General features: G+C 51.1%; 1 protein-coding gene across 7 annotated transcripts in view; it reads right to left on the bottom strand.

Annotated features, from left to right (window-relative positions):
- Nucleotides 1–7,951, bottom strand: part of EPB41L1 (erythrocyte membrane protein band 4.1 like 1) — a 110,476-nt gene extending 102,525 nt beyond the window's left edge. For all 7 annotated transcript variants that reach the window (XM_024743072.1, XM_024743073.1, XM_024743077.1 and 4 more), the window contains exon 1: nt 7,878–7,951. The gene's annotated coding sequence lies outside the window, so the exon portion shown is untranslated. The remainder of the gene's footprint in view (nt 1–7,877) is intronic.
- Nucleotides 7,952–12,836: the final 4,885 nt, after the last annotated feature.

Below are 12,836 nucleotides of genomic sequence, written 5' to 3'. Positions count from 1 at the left end.
AGACTCACAACTGCACTTATAAAATGGAGATGGTGGACTTCCCTGGTGGCGCAGTGGTTAAAGAATCCGCCTGCCAATGCAGGGGACACAGGTTCGAGCCCTGGTCCGGGAAGATCCCACATGCCGCAGAGCAGCTAAGCCCATGCTCCACACCTACTGAGCCTGCGCTCTGGAGCACGCAAGCCACAACTACTGAAGCCTGCGCGCCTAGAGCCCGTGCTCCGCAACAAGAGAAGCCACTGCCATGAGAAGCCCCCGCTCGCCACAACTAGAGAAAGCCCGCACGCATCAACGAAGACCCAACGCAGCCAAAAATAAATAAAATTTTAAATAAATAAAATGGAGATGGTGACGCCTTCTTAAGGAATGCTCTGAAAGCCACATACGGTGATGCGTGTGAACATGCTTTGTAAAGGGCCAAAGAGATATAAGAGATTATTCATAACAATAACATTGCCACCACTAGCCCAGCTGGCCCCCAGAGAATCCCAGTCTCTAAAGGTCAGTGATCATCATCATTATGGCCACCAAAAACTGATAGCAAAATCTATTAGTTATTAAACACTTGAATCTGTCAAAGGCAGGTTGCCTGCCTTCTCTCATTTGGCCTCCATAACCTCTGAGGCAAGAATTATTATTGCGTCCATTTTACAGATGGTAAAACTGAGGCATTGAGAAATGAAGTATTCAAATTCACACCATAGGTGGTGGAGCAGGGACAGACTACACCCAAGTCTGTCTGAGTCTGGAGCTCCAGCTCATTCCACTGCCCCGTGGGAGCATGTCACCTTGCTAAAGCAAATCCCCATTTGCCAAAGCCTGACATGGCCCAAAGCAACACGGTCACTTCTCTGACCCTTGCAGCAGTAACCCTTGAGATGGGTAGGATTGGCTGATTTTGTCATCCCTGTTTGACAAATGAGGCAACTGACCCCCAGGAAAACTTGGCAACCATGTATCTCAACTCACTGATCATAGAAGAGCAGGAATACAAAGGACTGTGCAGAGTGGATCCCGAGGGGGAAACTGAGGCCTGGAGAGGGAAAGGGACCTGCTCAGGTCATTCGTTCAGACCTTACCTGAGACCTTTCTTCATATGTGAGACACACGTATGAAGAAAGCAGTGTCTGCTCTTCTAGTTTTATAATGCTGCCCCCCACTCCACTGCCAGCTGCCCCACCCCCTTTGCATCCAGGGCCAGCAACTGACGCCAATTACTTTCCTAGTCTGAGTCTTAGTCCCCAACTTACAAATGGGGAAACTAACTTGGTCAGCAAAGAGTTCTAGAGGCCAAAACAGTTGCCCCCGGCCCCCATAAAGCCCAGGAAGCCAGTCTCAGCGCCTTTGTTTCTTGCTGCCCCCCATCCAGGGAGGTCTGGAGGTAGAGAACGCGCCACACTTTATTCACAGAGCTGTGCAACCATCACCACTGATTCCTGCCTGAACCCTACTTATACGTAGCAAGTGCTGAGCTTCAAGCCCCAACACTCCTAGGAACACAGGGCTCCTCCCTGGTTTGGCCCAGATGCCAAAAGGCCAGGGTGCCCCTGGAAGAATTTCTCTGGGGCAGAAGTGGAGCAAAATGTAAACACTCAGTGGACACTGTGTTCCACTTAGTGAAACAAAGTTGTGGATTTTCTGGGAAAGGGGCCCACTATATCAGGCCAGCCCAAGCCCAAGCCTTTTCCCAGCCTTGCCTCTGTAGCTGCCCTGAATGCAACGATTGTGCTGCCCCTGGCCTCAGTTTCCCCATCTGCTCCCTGGGCAGCAGGCTGAAACATGTGCCTCCAACATTCCACAGAGGGATCCTCCCCAACAAATGTCTAATCTCATCCACCTTATCAGAAGATAAAGGCCATCCTCTTATGTCAGCGGAGATTGGCAAGAGCAGTAGGCTCGGGCTGGATTAGGGGATGATCAAATTCAGAACTGGTGATGAAGCTTTATTCTGCAGGCCTTAGGAAGCTTGGGAAAGTTTGAACTGGGGACATGACCCCCACAGACTGGGCCAGAAAGGGGGCTGTCCTTACAGCCATTAGCAACAGGAAGAAAGGTCAGGATTCCAGACACTGGTTTCTATCTTCTAGCTCTGCTCTGCCACTCATTAGCAGTGTGACCTTGGAGAAGTCACTTACCTTCTCTGAGCCTCAGTTAACCCATCCGCAAAATGGGGATAATTCTATCCTCCCTGCCTTACCTCTCAGGATTACGGGGGAAATCTGATGAGATGATGAATAGAAAAGCCCTTATAGGAAAAATATAAGGGACTTTGATTCTAGTCCAGGTGATAAGAGCCATGGCGATGAAGAACACCCCACCCACCGCAAGAAAAAATTCCCCTGCCCTTTTCTACCTCTTTTCCCCCTACAGCAATGCTGGAATCCCTCCAAGAAGGGTCGGAGAAATCCAGGGATTCCAGAGACAAGAGGGGTCACAGAAGGAATACTGGACATCTGCGTCTTGTCTGTATGACATTTGTGAAGCCTGGTCCCCTGTCCCTGAGACAGCCCCTCTAGCTCTCAGGCAGGCAGCAAGCCAGGGGAAATGGTCAGTGTCCACGTCAGGGAGAGGCTGGGGAACAGACAGGGGAGCCAGAGTCAGCATTTCCGAGCCACCACTGTGAGAGGACTTTCTGGGCAAGAGCAGGGAGGAGGCTGTTGTGGGTGGGAGTTGAGTCTCCCCCACCTCCATCCCTCCTGCAAGAGACAATGATGTTACCTTTCATGTGACAACTGTACCTGTGTCACTTTCCTCCTCTGTAAAATGGGGGTGATAAAGCCTCTGACACACCGTGAGTCCAGTTCAGTAAACATGCCTATCATTCTCCCATTCTATGAAACCCGGAGGCTCCCAGTGCTGACAGCTTCTTCCCGCAATTTTCCACCTGAGTTATTTAAAGAAAAAATCTGAAGGCACTTTCAGGACAGAGCCCAGGCCCTGAGGGCATTATCCATCTCCTGACAAGGTAGACGAGATCTGCTGTGTGTTGAAGGGGCGGGGGGAAGGAAAGGGGGCCTCTCCGTGGGTCAGAGGTACATGTTTCAGCCTGCTGGCTGGGGAGGGGATGGGGAATACTACTGTTCACCAAGGCTTTTACAAACAATCCTGGTTCCTTGAGCCTGTGTTGCCTGGAGGAAAGGCTGACCCCTGGGCAATGGACCACAGGGGAGCACTCTTCCCATCACTCGCCACCAGGAATGAAGGACTGACACCTGTTGGTGCCCAGATGCCCTTGTCCACCATCTATGTGGGATAAAAGGTGAAGGATCTGGACACCTGTGTGCAGCTGGAGATGATCAAACTTCTTCACATCTCTGAAGAGAATAGTATGGAAGGAGGGGTCTTTCTGGGAAGCCTGAAAGATGGGCTAGTCACCCTCCCCAACCCCAGCTCTTTAGTTCTGGCCAAACTGAACCACTGCTGCTTCTCCCTTCCATGCCTTTTCCCAGGCAGCTCCTGGAGAGCCCTCCCTGAACCAAACGTCCCAATCCAGCTCCGTCCAAGGCCTAGATCAAATGTCCCCTCCTCCCGGAAGCACATTTTGACTGCTGTGCCCCACGCTACCCCCCCGTTTCTCTGAGCATCAGTTTCCTGTCCCTCTCCAGTGGCAATGTGCACTGTTGGCTGTGTCACAGCCAACACCTGCACACATTTATTTATTCCCCTCTGGGAGGCACAGGTGATTGCAGTGGTTCCTGGCACAGGCTCAGAGCTAGGCAAACCTGAACTCAAAGGCCAGCTTTGCCATTTATTAGCCACCTGACCATGGGAGAGTCACTTCTCTCTAAGCCTCAGTTTCCTCTGGAAAATGGGGGCAATAATAGTACCTACTCCACAGAGCTGTTGTTGCAATTAAATGAGACAATGAACATTAAGTGCTCAGCACAGAGCCTGGCACAGCTTGGGAGCTCAGTAATGTGACTTATTTGTTACGGTGACCCTTCAGGCAAGTTCACAGATGAGTCTTCTTTCTTTCTTTCTCCCTTCCTTCCTTCCTTCCTTCCTTCCTTCCTTCCTTCCTTCCTTCCTTCCTCCCTCCTTCCCTCCCTCCCTCCCTCCCTCTCTCTCTTTCTTTCTTTCTTTTTTATTTTTAATAATCTGCACTTTTTAAAAAAAAGAAATATTTATTTATTTATTTGGTTGCACCAGGTCTTAGTTGCAGCAGATGGGCTCCTTAGCTGTGGCTTACGGGGTCCCTAGTTGCAGCTCACTGGCTCCTTAGTTGCAGCATGTGGGCTCCTTAGTTGCAGCCCACAGGCTCCTTAGTTGTGGCATGCAAACTTTTAGTTGCAGCATGCATGTGGGATCTAGTTCCCTGACCAGGGGTCGAACCCAGGCCCCCTGCATTGGGAGCATGGAGTCTTATCCACTGTGCCACCAGGGAAGTCCCACAGATGAGTTTTCTTTACAACTCCTGAAAAGCCTAACACAGAGCTACACAACGGATGAATGGATATCTATGGAGGTGGATCTGTGTGCAACATAAGGAAGACTTTCTCTACTCCCAGAGCAGAATAACCTGGGCCTGGGCTGTCTCTGTAGGTCATGAGCTCCGTGTCACAGAGCAGCATGCAAGTAGATGTAGGAGCCACTTGAACTGCTGACAGGAGGCAGTAGACATAGTGATCAGAGCGTGAGCTCTGAAGACAGACTCCTTGGACTTGAACCCCAGCTTCTCCGCTTACTCAATGTGTGACCTTCACTAGCTATGCCTCGGTTTTCCCATCTATAAAATGGGGAGCGTAATGGCACCTACCCAAAGGATTGTCATGAGGATTAAATGAAATAATACATGAAAAACAATAGACCATGCTCAGCATAGAGAGAGTAATTCAATAAACATTACCTATTGTTATCATTGTTGATATTTGTATTACTATTACTGAAGAGAGGAGTTAATGGTGCTTTGCAGGCCTATAAGCTACTCATTCTCCTATAACCCAAGATTCCACTAACATGTTCGTATGTTCTCATGGCTCTGTCCACTCCCCCTTCTTCTGGTGTTAGCCCTGCTCCTCCATTTGCTACACAGGTAGATAATTGACCCAGGCCGGTCCACTATAGGGAACGTCCCTATCCCCAGCAACAATGATTGAACCAATCAGAGTCCTTCCCTTGGGTTGATATATAGATCCTAGAAGAAAAATAGTTCCCTCTTTCTGTTTGGGTTGCTAAGCTGGGGCAGTGGACAGCCAGTTCCTCATAAGGGCAGAGAGGAGAGAAAGGCCGTGATGGGAGAGAGTTGGAGAGTCTATCTGATTCTTCATCCTTCAGTTCTATGAACCGCCCCAGGATCCACTGAAGTCCACTTTGAAGTTCAAAGCCACTTTGAATAGAGTTTTTGTCATTTGTTTCTGAAAAATCCAGGCCCAATTATACAGGCTCTGACCAAGGCTTAGTCTGTGCTGGCCATGGGCAGGGCAGGGCAGAGGCAGCATTATGACTGCTCCTGTGTGTTCCAGCACAATCCCTGTCATCTGGGCTGCAAAGGACAGTCCGCAAAGCATGTTCTAAAGAATCATCCTGACCCAATGGCCTTCACACACTGCTTCCCAGAGCCCCGGGAATCTGCAGAAGCACCTCCAAAAACACCTACAGAACAAAGGGCAGTAAGGAGGGCAACAAGATTCTGTGTAAACCGCTGCCAATTCAACCACAGCAGTTCTGTCGCAAATGCGTACGTGTCAGGATTCTGCTGCCCCCAGAGATCTGAAATACCTTATTCTAATGGATACTCAGAAGAGTATTAAGAAGTAACCAAGGGCTTCCCTGGTGGCGCAGTGGTTGAGAGTCCGCCTGCCGATGCAGGGGACACGGGTTCGCGCCCCGGTTCGGGAAGATCCCACATGCCGCGGAGCGGCTGGGCCTGTGCGCCATGGCCGCTGGGCCTGAGCGTCCGGAGCCTGTGCTCCGCAACGGGAGAGGCCACAGCAGTGAGAGGCCCGCGTACCGCAAAAAAAAAAAAAAAAGTAACCAAGACTGCTGTGTCTACCCCCATTCTCCAAAAAGGAAAACTGAGGCCCAGAAAGGGGAAATGATGAGGCCGAGGCCACAGAGCACGTGAGTGTCAGAGCACGCACTTGAATGTGGGGCTCTGGACTCGCAGGCCAAATGAACCCCACTGCACCAGGCTGCCTGTGAAAATCTATCATCTCTCACATTTCCTGTCTCCTCCGGTAAACTGATGGTAGTTAATATCTAGAGTCTCACCTTTCTCAGCTCTGACTCCTACAGAGCTGCCTGCCTCTGAGCCTGGCTCCTTGGAGGGCTCCAGAAGCTCAAGGAACTTGTGGAATAAATGTATGAACCAACCGCGACCTTCCCCCTACCATGTACACATACACTTAGTTCCCCTTCTCCCCACCCATTTGCCCAAACTTCAGGGAAAGCCCGCAGGCCCCCTCCTGGGAACTCCTAATCCACCTCCTCTGTCCTGGCTGTTCCATGACTGTGGACAGAGGATTCCTTGTTCGCAGTGCTTCCTGCCCAGAGATCTCTGTGGGGCCCATGTGCTGGCAGGAAAGAGTCAAATCTCTCCTTTAAACTGGCATTAAAGCACCTCTGTCCCTACCACCCCCAGGAGCAACATGCTCCCAGCTCTGTTTGGCATCTATTCTACCTGCCCTGGCCTGGCTCAGCCCCACCTCAACGCCCATAGCCTCTGCTCCCTACACATACGCACACACACAGGAGAGTTCCCCTAGGTACAGAGGTGCCTCGCATCTAATCAAAAGTAAAAACCAGGGCTTCCCTGGTGGCGCAGTGGTTGAGAGTCCGCCTGCCGATGCAGGGGACACGGGTTCGTGCCCCGGTCCAGGAAGATCCCACATGCCGTGGAGCGGCTGGGCCCGTGAGCCACGGCCGCCAAGCCTGCGCGTCCGGAGCCTGCGCTCCACAATGAGAGAGGCCACAACAGTGAGAGGCCCGCATAACGCAAAAAAAAAAAAAAAAAAAAAAAGTAAAAACCAGACAGACGATTCTAGAATGACAACATCACAGCCCTGGCAGTTGTGCTTTACTAGTAACGCCACAATGACATTTGCATAATACTTCACAATTTCCCAATCAGTATAACTTCGTTGGCCCGGTTCCCTCTCCACACCCTCACCCTGCCAGTGTCACGGAACCCGGGAGGTGGAAAGGGGCTTTGACATGTCCCAGGCCAGCAGTTTGCAAAGTGTCTTGCACAGAGCCCAGGACGGGTTCCCATCGTTGTCTGAGGGATGCTGGTGCTGAAGACTTAGCCAGTTAGAGTCCCCCGGCCCACCCCAACTTCGACCACGGCTGCAATCCCACCCCTTTATTGTTTTGTACACTGAGATTCTCTGGGGTTCATTTGAAAAGGGGATTTCACTGCTGGAAAGTCTGAAGGCAACTCATTTACTCTGAGCCCACCTCCCCGCCCTGACAATGTATATATGACCCTGAGGCCAACAGAGAGGGACGTGGCTGCCCCAGGTCACGCAGGAGTCAGTGGCAGAACAGAATGAAAACACCCTCTTCTGAATCTAGTCTACAACCTCACAGTGGTTAAGCAAAAGAAAACAAGGTCTGCAAGTCAGCAGATCCGGCTTCCAGGTCCAAGGCCACCCGTCCCCAGCCATGGTGGATAGATCAGCAATTTGGGCAAAGCATGCTGCCTAGCACAGAGGTGCTGAATGAATACTCACTGCAGTCCCTCCTCAAAACAAGCCAAAACCAGGGTTGACCCTCAGCACTGCCCTGCTTTTTCAAACCCACCAGGAATCTGTGGCCTAGACAAACCCTCTCGCCTCCCCAGCAGTAAAATATATTAAAACAGCCTGAGGGCTGAAAGACCAAATTTGTCCAACCCGAGCAAAAGAGCCAGGATGAGGCTGAGCCTCTGTAACACTCACCCCTGCTGCGACCACACCGGCTCCCTGGGGCTAAGGACGGCAGTCAGGCACCTGGAAGGAGGAAACAGCGTTAGCACCTCCGAACTGAGTTCGTGGACCCAGCGTGGAGCTGGAAACCGAGAGGCTGGCATTTGACTCTCTGAGGAACCTTTGGGAAGTTGCTGAACCTGTTACACAGAAAGGCCTGTGTGACGATGCAGAGCAAAAGGGAAAGTAACAAATATGAAACTGGAGCGGCCAGGAGGGGCCAGGCCATGAAGGGCCTTGGAGGCCGAGGTAAAGAATTCAGTCCTGAGTCTAAGAGCAACGAGAAACCATTGACCTGTAGGGTCGAGAATGGACTGGAAACAGGCAAGAGTAGCTTGAGGCGTGTGAGTTAAGAGGCTGTTGTGGCTGTCTGGGGACATGTGACAAGGGCCCAGGCTGTGGTGGGGACAGCAGAGCTCGGATGAGGTGGATGGATTCCAGAGCTCTTTAAGCGGTGGTATCTCCAGACTTCGGCGGTGGACCAGATCTGCGGGGATAAGGGAGAGAGAGGTCTGCCAACCCCTCAGGTGCCTGTTTCATGTCAGTCCCCTGGTCTCCAGCACCCAGGACGAGCCACACCCATTGTTCTCTCAACCTGGCCTATCCTTAACTCAGTTTCTCCATCTGTCAAATAAACATGGTTGGGGACTTCCCTGGTGGCACAGTGGTTAAGAATCCACCTGCCAGTGCAGAGGACATGGGTTCAATCCCTGGTCCGGGAAGATCCCACATGCCGCAGAGCAGCTAAGCCCGTGCACCCCAGCTACTGAGCCTGCGCTCTAGAGCCCATGAACCACAACTACTGAGCCCGCCTCCACAACTACTGAAGCCCGCATGCTCTAGGGCCCATGTGCCGCAACTACTGAGCTCGCGTGCTGCAACTACTGAAGCCCACGCACCTAGAGCCCATGATCCTCAACAAGAGAAGCCACCGCAATGAGAAGCCCGCACACCGCAACGAAGAGTAGCCCCTGCTCGCCACAACTAGAGAAAGCCGGCCCGTAGCAACAAAGGCCCAATGCAGCCAAAAAATAAATTTTTTAAAAATTTAAAAATAAAATAAACATGGTTGGACTCAGGGGTCCCTAAGGTCTTTTTAGCATTAATGTTCTGTTCTGGTCTAATTCACTCAGAGTATTTAAGCCCCTTTTCAATCATCTCTAAGCCCCAACTGCAGGCCTGGCCTAGTACACAGTGGGCAGGATCGTTGGAGGGAGCATCCTCGGGGCCCCTGGAGTCACACACTTAGAACAGTTATCTCCAGGTGGGATGAAGTATTTCCGCTTCACGCAGAACACAAGAACTGAGCAAATAGGAAGACCACCTGGGCTGAGCTTGGAACAGCAGAAGCAGAAGCTGTGTGCCTCAGCAACTTGTTCCTGCCCCCACTCCAGAGGCCGGCAGGGGCCTCAGGACATTGTCACTGCAGCTGTAACATCCATCACCCAGCGGCTTACGACCTGGTTCCCCATCCACTGTTTCCCAGAGCCCAGGCTCACCCTGGGGGCCAGGTACCGAGGGACCTGGGAGGCAGCGCAGGACAGTGGTTTAAGCTGGGGCTCTGCAGCCATGCAGACCGGTTTGAATTCTGCCCCCACCTCTTGCTAGCAAAGTGGCCTGGGGCAAATCACCTCACTTCTCTGAGCCTCGGTTTCCTCATTTGGAAAGGAGTCATAGTGTCTGCTTCCAGGGCTAACGGGAGGATTAAATGAGACGCCACATGTGGAGAACTCAGCACAGTTCCTTATCACAACAATCCAGGAGGAGCCGCCATTTACAGATGTGGACACTGGGACCCAGGGAGTTGAAATGACTCACTGAAGATCATTAGAGAATCAGCACAGGGGTGAAACCCAGAGCTCAGGGTCTTAACTGCCAGGTTATATGCTAACCATTTGGGTTCCTCTTTTTTTTTTATTTATTTATTTTATTTTTGGCTGTGTTGGGTCTTTGTTGCTGCGTGCGAGCTTTTCTCCAGTTGCAGCGAGCGGGGGCTACTCTTCGTTGCGGTGCGGGGGCTTCTCATTGCGGTGGCTTATCTTGTTGCGGAGCACGGGCTCTAGGCACACGGGCTTCCGTAGTTGTGGCGTGCAGGCTCAGTAGTTGTGGCTCGCGGGCTCTAGAGCGCAGGCTCAGTAGTTGTAGTGCACAGGCTTAGTTGCTCCGCAGCATGTGGGATCTTCCCGGTCCAGGGCTCAAACCTGTGTCCCCTGCATTGGCAGGCGGATTCTTAACCACTGCACCACCCAGGAAGCCCATGGGTTCCTCTTTTTTAGATGAAGAGGTTGAGACGAAAAAATTACAAGTGACTTGACCAGAGCCACAGAGGAAATTCATGGTAGAAGGGGGATTTGAACCTAGGCCTTCTTGATGAAAAATCCCCTGGTCTCCCCCACGGCTATCCAGAAAGTAGATGTGTGTGGAGAAGCTTCAGATTTCAGGGCCCTTTAAACCTGGAACAGGGACAAATGCAAATCTGGGCAGATGGAGTGAGGGTGGTGGTGAAGCTACCTTGAGAGGAAACCAGAAGGAGCGGGTGAAACAAAAGCCTCTTTCTCAGCGCTCACTGGGGACTGGGCAGGAGAGGAGGGGCTGACAAGCAGGGCCATCCGTCCCGCCAGGGCCGAGCTGAGGGCTGGATCTAAACAAACAGAAACAGTTCCAGCTTGGCCACCAACTTGCTGGCTGATCCTAGGGAGGTCACACACACACATACACACACTCAGGTCTCTGTTTCTTCAACTCAAGAATGAGACAGTTGTACTGAATGGTGTTGAGATCCCTTGCAGTTATAGAAGACTATTCATAACCATTTCTCATAAGCGCCAGACTCCTGGTCAGGCCCTGCTCTCACAAGCCCCAGAGGGGGACTCTTAACGCTGGCTCCAATATTCCTACAATAGGCATGGGAAGTCCTGCATTCAGGTTCTGGCTATAGAGCCAGGTCACTTCCCCTCAACAGGCCTCACCTTCCTCATCTATAAAATGGGCACACATCTTTGCCTGATCACCTATAGAACCAGAAGATCCAAGGAGATACCCCTAAAGGCAAGCAATCCCCATCCCAGCTCCCACCCTCAATCTCTTTTAACTTCTCCTTTCCCTCTGACCCATGTCCCATTTGGACAAATGGAATAACTGAATCCAAGCTGATAGATGCAACAGCAGTAGCAACAACTCCCACAACCAGGAGTAGTAGTAGCCACTGCCACAGCTAAGACCCTGCCGTGCAAATGTGCAGGCACCGTGCTCAGCGTGCACTTGGATTATATCTCAGGTGATCCCCTCCATCAACGAGATAAATCCCACCCTTAGTCTAGATTTACAGATGATAGACTAAGGTTCAGCAAAGTGAAGTGACTTGCCTAAGGTCACCCACAGAGCAAGTGCATAGCATAGCCACCCAGACAGGGGCTCTTGGTCTGACACCAGAAGCCCTGATCTTATCCTTGAGGCTATGGAGTTATTCTGCATAACATTCCACCATGGAGTGTGGCCCAGGTATGGGGGGTGGTGAGTGGGGGAATATCTCGACTTCACCTTCACCCCCAAACCTCCCCAAATAACTAGGCTCTATTTTCTTGTATGATTATTCAAATGTGTCCAACTCAACTTAGGGTAGAACAGCGCTGTCCAATCGAAACATAATACAAGCCAAATATGTAATTTAAAATTTTCCAGTAGCCACATTTAAAAGAGTACAAAGGAATGGGTGAAATTAATTTTAATAGTATATTTATTTAACATGTAATCAATATCAAAAGTATTATCGAGGGAATTCCCTGGCAGTCCAGTGGTTAGAACTCTGCGCTTCCACTGCTGGGGGCCTAGGTTCAGTCCCTGGTTGGGGAACTAAGATCCCACAAGCCTTGAGACCCACCCCCACCAAAAAAGAAAAAATCCAAGAGTATTACTGAAATATTTTACAATCTTTTTTTTCATACTAAGTCTTCTAAATCCAGTGTACACCTTACACTTACAGCACATCTCAATTCTCACACTAAATTTTCATCAGATATTTACAGTCTCTTAGCCTTTACAATTGAAAAAGTGTTTGCACAAATCTAAGTTCACAAACATACACAGAAGTTTTCCAATAACTGGAATATTCTTTTTAATTTTTAAATTAACTAAAATTAAATAAGATTACAAATTCAGTTCCTCGGTGACACCAGCCACATTCCAAGTGCTCAGCAGTCTCACTTGGCTGGTGGCTACTGTATGGGGCCGCTCTAACAGTCAAGTCCTAGAGGGTGGGACTGGTGGCCTCCTTGGCCCTAAGCCAGAGCTAGGCCTCCCAAAATAAAGTTGAATGTCAATAGAATGGTGTCTACTCATTCCAACCCCCTACGGAGCCTGATATTAATATCTACCTCTGGTGCCTTTATACTTACAGCGCTGGTGACAAACGGACAGAGTACCCATCGCTCAGATGGCACTATGGCTCCGAGAGATGGGCCACCACTCCAAGGTCCCCCAGGTTTGACCCACAGCCTGTCTGACTTGGAAGCCTAAGCTCTGTCCCTAAAGCTTGGCAGGGGCCCGGTCTGGAGCTCAGGCTTCTAGCCTTTGCCACTAAATTCCCTCCTGTCCCAGTCTAAATGGCAAAGAATGGCCCCTAACAGGATACCCAGTGAAGAGGCGGAAAGGGAAGGAAGTGGCATGGGCTGCACTGGGTGACGGTCCTGCACACAGGGCTTAGGCCGCTAGGGTACAACTCCCAACCCTCCCCACCCCTACCCAGCAGGAGGCAAAGCCAGCAAGGTTCACTGGCTGCCTGCCCTCTGGGTTGGGTCTCCAAGGCTCGGCGCCATGCCCTCCCCCACATCTCGCCCAAGAACACTCACCCAGAGGCCCCTGGACTAGGGCCAGAGCCTGTACTCACCTCCCAGGGTCACCTCAGCTGGAGTCAAGGGAAAGGATCCAAGGGGC

Source organism: Neophocaena asiaeorientalis, unplaced genomic scaffold (genome assembly GCF_003031525.2).
Source record: "Neophocaena asiaeorientalis asiaeorientalis breed wild unplaced genomic scaffold, Neophocaena_asiaeorientalis_V1.1 scaffold82, whole genome shotgun sequence".
NCBI lineage: Eukaryota > Metazoa > Chordata > Mammalia > Artiodactyla > Phocoenidae > Neophocaena > Neophocaena asiaeorientalis.
The sequence above is the reverse complement of the archived record's forward strand: the minus strand, read 5'-3'. Positions and strand labels throughout refer to the sequence as shown.